Below are 14,094 nucleotides of genomic sequence, written 5' to 3' on the forward strand. Positions count from 1 at the left end.
CTTGAATACCTTCAAATATCCTTCCATCTATCTGAAGGAGAGTTAGCGACTTGAATAGGAGCCCTTATTTTATGCATATATATTTTTATGACCTTTTGTGATCCACCAGAAGCCTGCGGAGCTAGCAGCAGAGTCGGACAGCGATGAGGCTGAGGAAGAACATGGGCCAGTCCTGGAGGCTGGGGAAGGCCTGGATGAGGGCTCTGCGTCGGAGGCAGAGATGGGGCCAGGGCCATCGGGAGTGATGTGCAGACTCCAGAGCCTCCAGAGGCTGACAGTAGAGAGGCAGAGGAACAGGAGAAGCCTGTTCCTACTGCATGCATGAGAAGAGCTGCCAGAAGGCAGGAGCAGCTCAAGCAAAGAGGACAACTCGGGAGTAAGGCCAAGAGATGATTGGCCGCTCCCATAAGGCTTAAAACAGACCAGCAACGGTGTTTGGGCTTTGCCGGAAAACAATATTGGTAGCTTCGTCTTCTTCTTCGTCTATGTCTTGTATTTATTTTTGTATCTGTGACTTCTGAACGTTTGCCAAGAAAGACCTTTGGCAGTTTGCCTAATTGGACCAAGATTTGCGATAGGACTGAGGAATTTGTGTTGGGAGGAATTTTTTTTAAAAAATTTTTTTTTTGATTTATATGCCGCCCTTCTCCGGAGACTCAGGGCGGCTTACAATGTGCTCAGCAATAGCCTTCATTCTTTTGTATATTTATACAAAGTCAGCTTATTGCCCCCACAACTGGGTCCTCAATTTACCTACCTTAGAAAGGATGGAAGGCTGAGTCAACCTTGAGCCTTGGTGAGATTCGAACCTGCAGTAATTGCAGGCAGCTGGTCTTAATAACCAGCTTAATAACAGGGTGCCTTAAACCACTGTACTACCAAGGCTTTAAATTTGCTTTAATTTAGTTGAACGACATTGAGAATGAAGTAATTCCCAGCTGTTCGAATAAAGTTTGTTTTTTCACGGACTGATTTTCCTACTACTTACTTGGGCCTGGGTCACAACATGACCCCCCAATAGTTTTCTACACACTCTCCCATTTTATATTTGATGAACGGTTGCGGGAACTGGGTTTGGCTAGTCTAGTGAAAAGAAGGACTAGAGGTGGCATGACAGCAGTGTTCCAATATCTGAGGGGTTGCCACAAGGAAGAGGGGGTCAGCCTATTCTCCACAGCACCAGAAGGCAAGACAAGAAACAATGGGTGGAAACTAATCAAGGAGAGAAGCAACATAGAACTAAGGAGAAACTTCCTAACAGAGAGAACAATCAGTGAAACCAGTTGCCTTCAGTAGTTGTGGGTGCTCCATCACTGGAGGCTTTTAAGAAGAGACTGGACAGCCATTATTTCCCAAAGCAACAGAAGGCAAGACAAGAAACAATGGATGGAAACTAATCAAGGAGAGAAGAAACCTGGAATTAAGGAGAAATTTCCCGACAGTGAGAACAATTAAGCAGTGGAACAGTTTGCCTTCAGAACTTGTGGGTGCTTCATCACTGGAAGCTTTTAAGAAGAGACTGGACAGTGACTTGTCTGGAATGGTATAAGATCTCCTGCTTGAGAAGGGGGTTGGATTAGAAGGTCCCTCTGATATTCTGTTATCTTTGCAAAAATCCTGTGAGATAGGCTAGGAGATAAGAATACAAGCAAGCTAGGAACATCCAAGTAGCTTTGGATAACCAGAAAAACCATGGTCAACTTTAAGAGTATAGCAACCAAATGTCAAAAATTAAAAATGAATGCCATAATATAGAAATAAAAAAAGAGATCATATTCTGTTTGTAGCAATTAAACTGCATCCCTTCCCACACTAGCTATAAGAATTTTGATTTAATATAGCGTATTAGAGAAGTATAGTTCCAATTTTTTTTACAAGAAATTCTTGACAACTTATAGACAAATTTAATGAGAAATTTAAGATAAAAATAGTTCCAAGATAGGCCTTAAATGTTCAGATCCAAAGCCACCCACTCATACTTTTTGAAGTTACACAAGAGTTATCTCCTATATATGATATGAACGTTGTAATGTTTATTATTCTATATATTTTTTATTTTAAATATCAGGATACATCCCAAATTTCTACTATGGCTAATGCTCTCAGATGATGTCATCTTAATGACTTTATGAAAAACTTGCTGACTTTTGAAAGAAGTTATTGTAGCCAATTCTCAGTGAAATATATTCAGCTGGAAGGGGTTTCACATCTATTTATCTCTTGCATTTTGTGTTCCAGGCCAGCCCATTTGAATCTAAGCCCAATTCATGTGCACAGAAGAAAGGCATTTTCTAAAAAGTGAATTTAAATAATTAAAAATAACAATTAGACATGTATTTGGAAACATGATGAGGGCTGGGTAGCAACTGCTTGTAAGTTTGGCTGTTTGCTTTATCTACTAGCAGTGTCTCTCTGGTTATTTGCCTATTTCTGCAGGTTCAGCTGGCATGCTTATAAATAAAGAAATATGGCAAACACTGTTCATAAAATCAAAACAGCCCTTCTGCCTTACATAAAAAAAATCAGCCTGTTTAAGGAACCTCTTACTGTTAAAGGGAGGTAGGGGTCTTAAATACCACACAATTTGCTATTATTTTTGCTATTTATTTGCTATTTATTTATTATTTATTTATTTGCTATTATTTTTGCTATTTATTTGTTATTTATTTATTATTTATTTATTTGCTATTATTTTTGCTATTTATTTGCTATTTATTATTTAGTTGGTTTATAACCCCTACAGTTTACAACGCTGGCATTTTATTTGAGGGCAGGAAAACCATCCGATGACTCTTCATTTTGACTGTATCACATTGTTCGTCCTTTGCTTTTAATTTCCTTCGATATGACGAAGCATCATTTCACCGCAGGAGGGAATGTACAAGCATTCCTCCTTATGAACCATAATGAAAGAAATAATGAAGCATTTTATTTCTTGGGGAAAAAAATAAAATAAAGTGTTTTACTTTATGCCAAGGCAACGACAATCTTTTCGACTGTTCTTTTCGAAGGAACAACAGCAGCAAAGAGCAATAGGGAAGAAAAGAATGGAATAGAAGAAGCAAAGGAGAAAGGAGAGAGGAAGAGGAAGAGTTATTGCCAGATCATGTCAATCAGGGTAGACACTTAAGATCACAGAGAAAGAAAGACTTTGATTTAAAACTCTTGGCATCTGCCTTGCTTTTCTCCCCATGTCTCTGCTTTTCTTTTCTTTTCTTTTCTTTTTTTGAAACTCTGGAGAATTTCTATCAATTTTTTTCTTGATGTTGTCCTGGAATTGGCTTTCTTTTTGTAGGTGACTGAAGGTATTAATGACAGCTGTGGTTTTCTATAATGCAGCAAAGATGAATAGACCCTAGAAAGCGTGCAGAGGAATGCTAGTATATAAACCAATCAGCTAAACTTACAAATAGTTGCTACTCAAAGATGATCAGGGGTCTGGGGGCTAAATCATGATAAACAGTTGAGGGAGCTAGGTATGTCTAGCTTAATGAAAAGAATGATTGGGGGGGGGAGGTTACCTGTCTTCCTGTACTTGAGGGGCTGTCACAGAGAAGAAGGGGTCTATCTATTCTCCAAAGCACTTGAGGGCAGGAAAAGAAGCAATGGGATAGAAGCTCATCAGAGAGAAACCCAACCTGGAACTAAGGAGAAACTTCCTGACAGTGAGAACAATTAAACAATGGAATAACTTGCCTCTTAAAGTTGTTGGTGCACCATCACTGGAGGCTTTCAAGAAAAGGTTGGGCAACCATTTAGTCAAAATGGAGTAAGGTCTCCTGCCTTGAACAAGGGGGTTGGAATAGAAGACCTACAAGGTCTCTTTGAGTCCTGTGATTCTATGTTTTATATTCTATGTTCATTCTGAAGAACGGTAGACCAGTGAAATTCGGACTGACAAGATTAGATTAGATTAACAGGGTTGTAAGGAACCTTGTAGGTCATCTAGTCCAACCCCCCACCCAAGCAGGAGACCCTACACCATTTCTGACAGGTGGCAGTCCAGTCTCTTCTTGAAAGCCTCTAGTGATGAAGCTCCCACAACTTCTGAAAGCAACTTCTGTTCTACTGGTTGATTGTTCTCACTGTCAGAAAATTTCTCCTTATTTCTAGGTTGAATCTCTCCTTGATAACCTTCCATCCATTATTCCTTGTCTGGCCTTCGGGTGCCTTGGAAAATAGCTTGACCCCCTCCTCTCTGTGACAGCCTCAAATATAGGAAGACTGCTATCATGTCTCCCCTGGTCCTTCTCTTCACTAGACTAGCCATGCTCAGTTCCTGCAACTGTTCATTGTATGTTTGAGTCTCCAGTCCCCTAATCATCCTGCTTGCTCTTCTTTGCACTCTTTCTAGAGTCTCAACATTTTTTTTATATTGTGGTGACCAAAACTGGATGCAGTATTCTAGGTGTGATCTTAGTGAGAGATATATTTCCTTACTACTATGTTCAAGAATGCCCATTTCTTTGAGGAAAATTAGAAAAATTTGCCTAAAAAACATTTTTTATTCCAATGAATAGGAACTGCACTGGCTCCCGGTGGTCTTCCGGGTGCGCTTCAAGGTGTTGGTTACCACCTTTAAAGCGCTCCATGGCATAGGACCTAGTTATCTTCGAGACCGCCTGCTGCTACCGGCGACCTCCCATCGACCCGTGTGCTCCCATAGAGAGGGCATGGGGAACAATGTAGGCTGGTGACCCCCGGGGGAGGGCCTTCTCTGTGGGGGCACTTACCCTATGGAACCAGCTTCCCCCAGAGATAAGGAGAATCCAAGACCTCGGTGCCTTCCGCCGTGCCCTTAAAACTTTCTTTTTTCAGCAAGCCGGGCTGGCTTAACATATTTTTAAATATTTTAATTGGTTTGTCTTTTTAAATTGGGCCAAATTAATATACATTCTTTTAATTGTTTTTAACGTTTGTATTGTATGTTTTTATCTGGCTGTACACTGCCCTGAGTCCCTCGGGAGAAAGTGCAGTATATAAATTTGAAATAAAATAAAATAAAAAATAAAATAAAACTGATCAGAAAAAGTAAAGGCAAAAAAACAATTTGTACTCACGGTACCTTAAGATTTAAGACCAGGTCTGAACGATTGGAAATACTATCCAAACTCCACTTAACAGAATAACCAAGTTGGAAGGGACCTTGGAGATCTTGTAATCCAATCAAAGCAGGAGATCCTAGACCATTTTGAACAAGTGACCGTCCAGTGTCTTCTTAAAAACCTTCAACGATGGAGCATCCACAACTTCTGAAAACAAGTCATTCCACCGTTTCCCCCCACTGGTTCCACTGTTTTTTTTCCCACTTGTTCCATTAATTTGCACCACTGGTGCAGAACAGAGATCTGTTGCCCAGGCAATTATTTTGGTTCTGGAGACAATGAGCACACCAGTGAATCAAGAAATTTTTAAGCTTTATATCAATAGTGCAACATTCAAAGAACAATAGAAACTCTCTTTTTTTTTCCATTATCCAGGATATCAAAAATTAATGAATAGACCAAGCTTCTCCTTGTACTTCAAAAAGCTAAATATCTCTAACGCATTTATTTGTGGATTTCCAAGGTCCATTTTCTCTAGATACTATAGAAGAAAAACTAACAATGTCCTTTCAATGGTGATTATAAAATATTGCATCTAAATATAATTAACTGTAATAAGCTGAGAGGTTTTCGCTGAATGGTCTGTTTTCTCAGTGCTGCTGTTACATGAAGCGTTTCTGGTTTTTTTTCCTTGTTCCACGGTGAATTATTAATTGAAAATATATATCTTTCAAGGCCCTTCCATCTCCTCTTCACGTAAAAGATGTGCGTGCAAAGTTAAAGCACTCACAGGCCCTGATTATTCTTACAGATAAATAAAGTTACACACACCCACACAAATCTAACAAATAGGAACCCTCTCATGGCAAAGGGAGCTTTGTTCACAAGGTAGAACAAGCCAACTAATCACGTGATCCTTAGACAAATGTTTTATTAAGAGTATAAAAATCAGACCAAGTGAAAAAAGAATGCATGGAGGTCACCCTCGGCTTATCATTATAACCGAGCCTGGCAACTAGAGTTGTAACCCGTGATGGTCATAAAATGGATCATCATGTGATTGACAGGATTTTACCATCTTTTTTGGCAGGGGTCGTTATACAAATGGGACAGTCGTAAATGGAAATTTTGCCATAAATGTAATAAATTGCGATCTCATTGCTAATTGGAGTTAATTGGACTTATATTGGTGTGATCTATCTATCTATCTATCTATCTATCTATCTATCTATCTATCTATCTATCTATCTATCTATCTATCTCTATCTATCATCTTCTGTTATCTATCTATCTATCATCTATCCATCTATCTATCTATTTATCCATCTATCCATCTATCTATCTATCTATCTATCTATCTATCTATCTATCTATCTATCTATCTATCTATCTATCTATCTATCTAACATCTCTATCTGTCTCTGTCTCTGTCTCTGTCTCTGTTTCTTCTCTCTCTCTCTCTCTCTCATCTATCAATCAATCTATCAGTCAATCCATCCGTCCATCCATCCATCCAACAATCTAATCTCTCTTTCTTTCTCATCTATCATCTATCTATCTATCTATCTATCTATCTATCTATCTATCTATCTATCTATCTATCTATCTATCATCTCTATCTGTCTGTCTCTGTTTCTTCTCTCTCTCTCTCATCTATCAATCAATCTATCAATCTATCTGTCAATCCATCCATCCATCCATCCATCCATCTAATCTCTGTCTCTGTTTTTTTTCTCTCTCTCTTTCTCATCTCTCTCTCTATATATAATCTCTCTATCTCTCTATCATCTATCTATCTATCTATCTATCTATCTATCTATCTATCTATCTATCTATCTATCTATCTCTGTCTCTTTCTTTTCTCTCTCTCTCTCATCTATCAATCTATCAACCTATAAGTCAATCCATCCATCCATCCATCATCTGTCTGTCTGTCTGTCTGTCTGTCTGTCTATCTGTCTATCTATATAGCTATCTGTCTATCTTTCACCTATCTATCACCTGTCTATCTGTCTCTGTTTCTGTTTCTTTTCTCTGTCTCTGTCTCTCTCTCATCTTTCAATCTATCAGTCAATCCATCCCCCCCCCACTCTCTCTATCATTGAATGAAAATATTATTGTACTAATGTAGTATTGTGTTTTGGGTTCTGGGTTTAAAATGAAAGGTCTTTTTTCCCCCTTCTTTATATATAATACTTGAGTTCTTTTTAAATTTGGCAAAATATCAAAACCAAAAAAGGTGTTTTCTTTCTTTAGGGTTAAAAAAATTGAAACAATATAGAGGATTTTCTTAATATAAATTATGATAAAGATTAATGAGTTAACAGAAGTATATATTACTCCCCACAGCAAAGAGAAGCAGAGATGGTCAAATCGATTCTTTTATACAAAGAAGAGAATATCAGTTAATGGTAACTGAAGTCCTACCAAATTCATTAAGCTAACTGTAATATTTAAGGTACCTTAAATTCACAAAGAGTAATTTCTGAATCTCAGAAGGTACTTCAATAAGCTCAGAATTCAACGGGGAATTAAATCTTTCTATAGATAAATCAATTTCTATAAATCTTTCTATAATTCTTGTGATTAAAATATGTATATATTTTATTATCAATGGGAATAAAATACAAAACAGGAAAAAAAAAAACCCCGGAAAAAACATATATTCAATAGTAACAACAAAAAAGAAATGTACAAAAAAGGAAAAAAAAAATGACCCAAACTACTGATAAGTCCAACATTAAACATAAAAAAAAAAAATCCACTCTAACTGGATGTTGAAAAGAAAATTTAAAAAACTAATAAATTTTCCATCTTAATTCATTGTTAACAGATGGTTAACAGAGGGATTTGAAGACTAGTGTAATATTTGGGCTAACCTATTGACTATTGGTTTTTTTTTAAATACTTTTTTTCTGGCTTTCACTTTTTCTATATATTAGATGTTAGGTTAATTTGATTATTAGATAGAGAACACCTCATCTGAAATATTTCTTTACATATTTTCCTTGTTAAATAAGGACGAGAAAGATTATAACTATTTGCAGACCCATTATGCAAGGGGAGGAGAATTTAGCAATTATTATTTTTTTAAAAAAGGCATGTGCAAATTGATCACCAAGCAAGAGATTAGAATAGAATAGAATAGAATAGAATAGAATAGAATAGAATAGAATAGAATAGAATAGAATAGAATAGAATAGAATAGAATAGAATGGATCTTGGAGGTCTTCTAGTCCAGCTCCTTGCTCAAGCAGGAGATCCTATACCATCTCAGCAGTGGTGAAATCCAAATTTTTTTACTACCGGTTCTGTGGGTGTTCCTTGGTGGGTGTGGTGTGCCTTAGTGGGCGTGGCTTGATGGGCGTGGCAGGGGAAGGATACTGCAAAATCCCCATTCCCTCCCCACTCCTGGGGGAAGGATATTGCAAAATCCCCATTCCCTCCCCACTCCTGGGGACAGCCAGAGGTGGTATTTACTGGATCTCCGAACTGCTCAAAATTTCCGCTACCGGTTCTCCAGAACCTGTCAGAACCTGCTGGATTTCACCTCTGCATCTCAGACAAGTGACTGTTTAGTCTCTTCTTAAAAACCTTCAGTGATGGAGCACCCATGATTTCTGGAGGCAAGCTGTTCCACTGGTTAATTGTCCTCACTGTTAGGAAGTTTCTCTTTAATTCCAGATTGCTTCTCTCCTTGACTAGTTTCCAACCAGTGTTTCTTGTCTTGCCTTCTGGTGCTTTGGAGAATAATTTGATCCCCTTCTTCTTTGTGGCAGCCCCTTAAATGCTGAAATACTGCTATCATGTCACCCCTAATTCTTCTGACAATCCCTCAAACGTGGAATGAGGGGATCTGAAGCGCTGGAAATGAAATGGTTTAAAAAAGAAGAAACCACTTTAAGGAATCTAGCTAGGATGGTTCTCCCAGCCTCTGATTCCTGCAAGCGTTCTCACTCCCATTTTAAGCTCATTGAATTCCCAACGCCACCTCCTCATTTCTATGCGCGGGGGGGGGGGATCTGTAGCGGCAGCGAGCGCGATTGATCTGGAGATTTGCATCCCTTCCCATGCCAGCAGCAAAATTCCAAACAGAGCGCAGCAGATGACAGAGATCTGGCAAATCAGAGAGAAATGTCAAAAACAGCTGTCCGTTAAAAAGAGTTTTGCCACGACAACAGAGCCCTGTTTGAAAATGCTAGGTGGTAGAATTTAATTGGAGTAACAACTGTTCGAGAATTAAGATGAAAAGGAACGGCTGGAAACGGGGGAACTTCAGGTGGGAGGAAGAGGTTTGTTTGCATTTTATGACTTTTATTTTACTTTCTCAAATATGCAGGGGGGAAAGGTAGATGGCCCCTTAAGGCCTGCCTCATTTCTGTTTAACTTACTGGGCTCCCAGTAGAGAAAAGACAGCAGGCCCCTAATTAAAAGTACAGAAGATGGAGGACCAGAATAACTTCTGGTTTGTTTCTTGAGTTTTCAGCTCTGTTTTAATACTCGGTGATAATACCGCTTTATACCAAACTAGTGAGGCCACTCTTGGAATACTACGTCCAGTTCTGGTCACCACGAAACAAAAAAAGATACCGAGGCCCTGAAAGTGTGCAGAGAAGAGAGATGATCTGAAGCAGTGGTGGAATTCAAATTTTTTTATTACCGGTTCTGTGGGCGTGGCTTGGTGGGCGTGGCAGGGGAAGGATACTGCAAAATCCCCATTCCCTCCCCACTCCAGGGGGAAGGATACTCCAAAATCCCCATTCCTTCCCCACTCCAGGGGAAGGATACTGCAAAATCCCCATTCCCACCCCACTCTGGGGCCAGCCAGAGGTGGCATTTGCCAGTTCTCCGAACTACTCAAAATTTCCACTACCGGTTCTCCATAACCTGTCAGAATCTGCTGAATAGGGTTACCCCTGGTCTGGAGGCTCAATCAATCAAGAAGATGTTGAAGGAGCTAGGTATGTCTACCCTATCGAAGAGAAGGATTAGGGAGGACATGATAACTATCTTTTTTTTTTTTAATTTGATTTATATGCCGCCCTTCTCCAGAGACTCAGGGCGGCTTACAATGTGCTCAGCAATAGCCTTCATCCTTTTGTATATTTATACAAAGTCAGCTTATTGCCCCCACAAACTGGATCCTCAATTTACCTACCTTAGAAAGGATGGAAGGCTGAGTCAACCTTGAGCCTTGGCGAGATTCGAAACTGCAGTAATTGCAGGCAGCTGGTCTTAATAACCAGCTTAATAACAGGGTGCCTTAGACCACTGTACTACCAAGGCTCTTGGTACTTGAGGGGCTGCCACAAAAAAGAGGGGATTGATATATTTTCCAAAGCACCTGAGGGCAAGACAAGAAGTAATGGGTAGAGACTAGTTAAAGAGAGATGCAACCTGGAAGTAAGGAGAAATTTCCTGATGGTGATTCAATGGAATAGCTTGCATCCTGAAGTTATGGGTGCTCCATCACTGAAGGTTTTCAAAAACAGATCATTTGATCATTTGACATTTAGATTGGGATAGTATAAGGTCTCCTGCAGTGGTGGGTTGCCCCTGGTTCGCATCGGTTCTATAGATCCGGTAGTAAAACCGGGGGAGACTCCGCCCACCGACCCCAACATCATCAAAATGCTTCTGCGCATGCACGCGTGAGTGAAGCGAGTGCGTGCGGCCCCATTGCAAACTGGTAGTAAAGGTAAGTAGAATCCACCCCTGGTCTCCTGCAGTGGTTTCACTTACCTTTGCTACCGGTTCGCTCGCGTGAAGCTTCTGTGCATGCACAGAGTGTATTTGATGATGTCCAGGTGGGTAGGCGGAGCCTCCTGTTGTTGCTACTACCGGTTTGCCCGAACCGGGTTGAATTGGTAGCAACCCACTATTGGTCTCCCGCCTCGGGCAAGGGGTTGGACTAGAAGACCTCTAAGGTGCCTTTCAGCCCTATGATTCTATGATTCAAAGAAGCATCATTTGCCTGCCATAGACTTCACTAGAGGAAGAGATCAACCACAATTCTCTCTTGGCTAACGTCACCATCACATCTAAATGCAAGTAAAAATTGAGAAATGATGGAAAAAAGAAATAACACCTCATTTTTTAAAAATCTTTAAGAATGCAAGAGAAATCAATGTCTTACTGTGTGCATTCCATCATCTTCATTCAGTGCTTCCAGTTTCTCAAACGACACAGTCTTTAAAAAATATTTGGAATTATTACAGAGCATAAATTATAAATGTTTCAGAAAAAAATGGGAAACGGCACCCAAGGTTTGCTTAGAACGCAAACCCCACAAAGAACCGATCTCGGTTACTATTCAACAATAGGAAGATCTTTTCTTTCTTTTCTTTTCTTTTTCATTTCCTGCTAACCGTTCTTCTGTTTGCTATCATCTCTTGCCCGCCACCATGTCAATAATTACTAAATTAGCAGGACGCCTGTACAATGTCAGCTCAAGTGTTATTACTGACAAGTCAAACAAAAGAGAGGACTGATCGAAAAGATGGGACTTATTTAAATGGGTTGCGTTCACTGGGGGAAGATTGAAACCTCTATCTCTTTCTTCGAAGAAAAGATAGACGGGACTAGTTTATATTTTGAACTGATTCAAGGACATGGAATCACAGCAGACGACTTCTTTATTTTCCGTAATGTAAAATTCTTCCCTCTTTTGCTTGTGTGTGTGTTGTGTGTGTGTGTGAAGCCGCTCCTAGAAGAATGAAATATTTTGGGAAATATTAAAAAAAGGCAGAATATTATGTTATTTCCCTAGAGGAGAAATGGAGAAACATGTTTATAGAAGCAGGAAGCAGCCCCTGAGTCTTTCTTAATTAAGTCTTTCTTAATAGAAGATAGAAAATAGAACAGAATTCTTTATTGGCCAAGTGTGATTGGACACATAAGGAATTTGTCTTTGTTGCATATGCTCTCAGTGTACATAAAAAGGAAAGATACGTTCGTCAAGAATCATAAGGTACAACACTTAATGATAGTCATAGGCAGTGGTGGGATTCAAGTAATTTAACAACCGGTTCTCTGCCCTAATGATTTCTTCCAACAACCAATTTGCCAAACTGCTCAGAAAGTTAACAACCGGTTCTCCCGAAGTGGTGCGAACTGGCTGAATCCCACCACTGGTCATAGGGTACAAATAAGCAATCAGGAACAATATCAATATAAATCGTAAGGATACCAGCAACAAGGTTACAGTCATACAGTCAGAAGTGGGAGGAGATGAGTGATAGGAACGATGAGAAGATTAATAGTAGTGCAGACTTAGTAAAAAGTTTGACAGTGTTGAGGGAATTAGTTGTTTAGCAGAGTGATGGCGTTCGGGAAAAAACTGTTCTTATGTCCAGTTGTTCTGGTGTGCAGTGCTCTATAGTGTCGTTTTGAGGGTAGGAGTTGAAACAATTTATGTCCAGGATGCAAGGGGTCTGTAGATATTTTCACAGCCCTCTTTTTGACTCGTGCAGTATACAGGTCCTCAATGGAAGGCAGGTTGGTAGCCATTGTTTTCTCTGCAGTTCTACTTATCCTCTGAAGTCTGTGTCTGTCTTGTTGGGTTGCAGAACCCTAGCCCTAACCCTACCAGTTTTCCCGTACTGGAACAAACCGGCCGAATACCATCCCTGCTATTAAGGTTCCTGACCAATCTCTGAATCATCTGCCAAGTTCTTCCTTCTTTCCTGATCCTCAGCTTGAATTTATCTGTAATTTGCTTTTCATTTTAGGCAGTTATGTTTCTTAATTCACATTCAGCTGGAGGCCTAATTTAAAAGTTCCAATCATCTGTTTCTAGTTAATTCTTTGTGGTCTCTCGAGGCTGCTGGAAAACACTTCCGAAAGGGTAACTTTTATTTAGATCAAAGAGTAGAAATTTGAATATCTTTCCTTTCTGCTTGATGTAGCCAACGATAATTGGCTTTGGATAGTTTTGCTCTTCTGTTCTGTTCCCAGCCACCAATTTAAAAATTAATAAATGGGTCTCCCGAGCAGCTTCTCTAAATGCTTTTAGCAGGACGAATAAAATTTTGGGGGACAAATAGGACTAACATGAGTAAGTCCTGAACATTTGAAAGAATAATTCATCGTTTTCCTGGGTGATGAATGAGGGTAGTATCTGAACTATATAAAGTTAAAACTATTACCTATTACCATCTAAAGAGAAGAAACCTTCTATTAGATCATTATCTAAAATTATACATTTTGGATCATAGTCCAAGAATGTATAAGCATTAGTGACCATCTTAGTTTAATAACAATTAATAATTAATGCATTCAGCTCATAAAATATTAATGTATTACCAATATTTTGGTAATGTACATAATATTTATAAACATCCTCAGGTTCCTTCTGGATTGAGACAGTATATAAATCACAAAACTAAGTAAAACAGATTGGAGTTGACTGCAGTGGTGACAATATCTCATGAATATGTTCCACTGTTCCTTTTGTATTGTTTTTATAGGTTTTCGATACGGTCAGGCAACTAATTAATAACATTTATTTGCTTACTTTAAGTAAATAAGCAAGCAAGCAAACAAACAAATGGTTTTTTTGGCTGGTTGGGGAAATTTGGGGGATTGAAGTCCACACATCTTAAAGGTGATAAAGTTGAGAATCCTTGGTCTAGACTCTAGAGCAGTGATGGCTAACTTTTTTGACATCGTGTGCCATGGGTGTGTATGTGTGTGGTTCGCGTGTGTGCATGCCCACACCCATAATTATATGTGCCCCGCCCCCATGCATGCACATGCAACTCCCCCCCCGCTCACCCCACTCCTGGCACGTGATGGCCCAGTAGGCCCGTTTTTCTGTCTTACCTGGTGGGACTAGAAGTTGGCAAACAGGCCGTTTTCAGCCTCTGGAGGACCTCTGGGGGAGTGGGGAAGGCCGTTTTTGCCCTCCCCAGACTCTTAGAGAGGCTCTGGAGGCTGAGGACAGCAAAAAACGGGCCTTCTGGTCCCACTGGAAGTTGGCAAATGGACCGTTTCTGGCCTCTGGAGGACCTCCGGGGTGGTGGTGGTAGGGAAGGCTGTTTTCACCCTT

This window comes from Pantherophis guttatus, chromosome 13, assembly GCF_059756535.1.
Source record: "Pantherophis guttatus breed Tessera chromosome 13, ASM5975653v1, whole genome shotgun sequence".
In the NCBI taxonomy this organism is placed as follows: Eukaryota; Metazoa; Chordata; class Lepidosauria; order Squamata; family Colubridae; genus Pantherophis; species Pantherophis guttatus.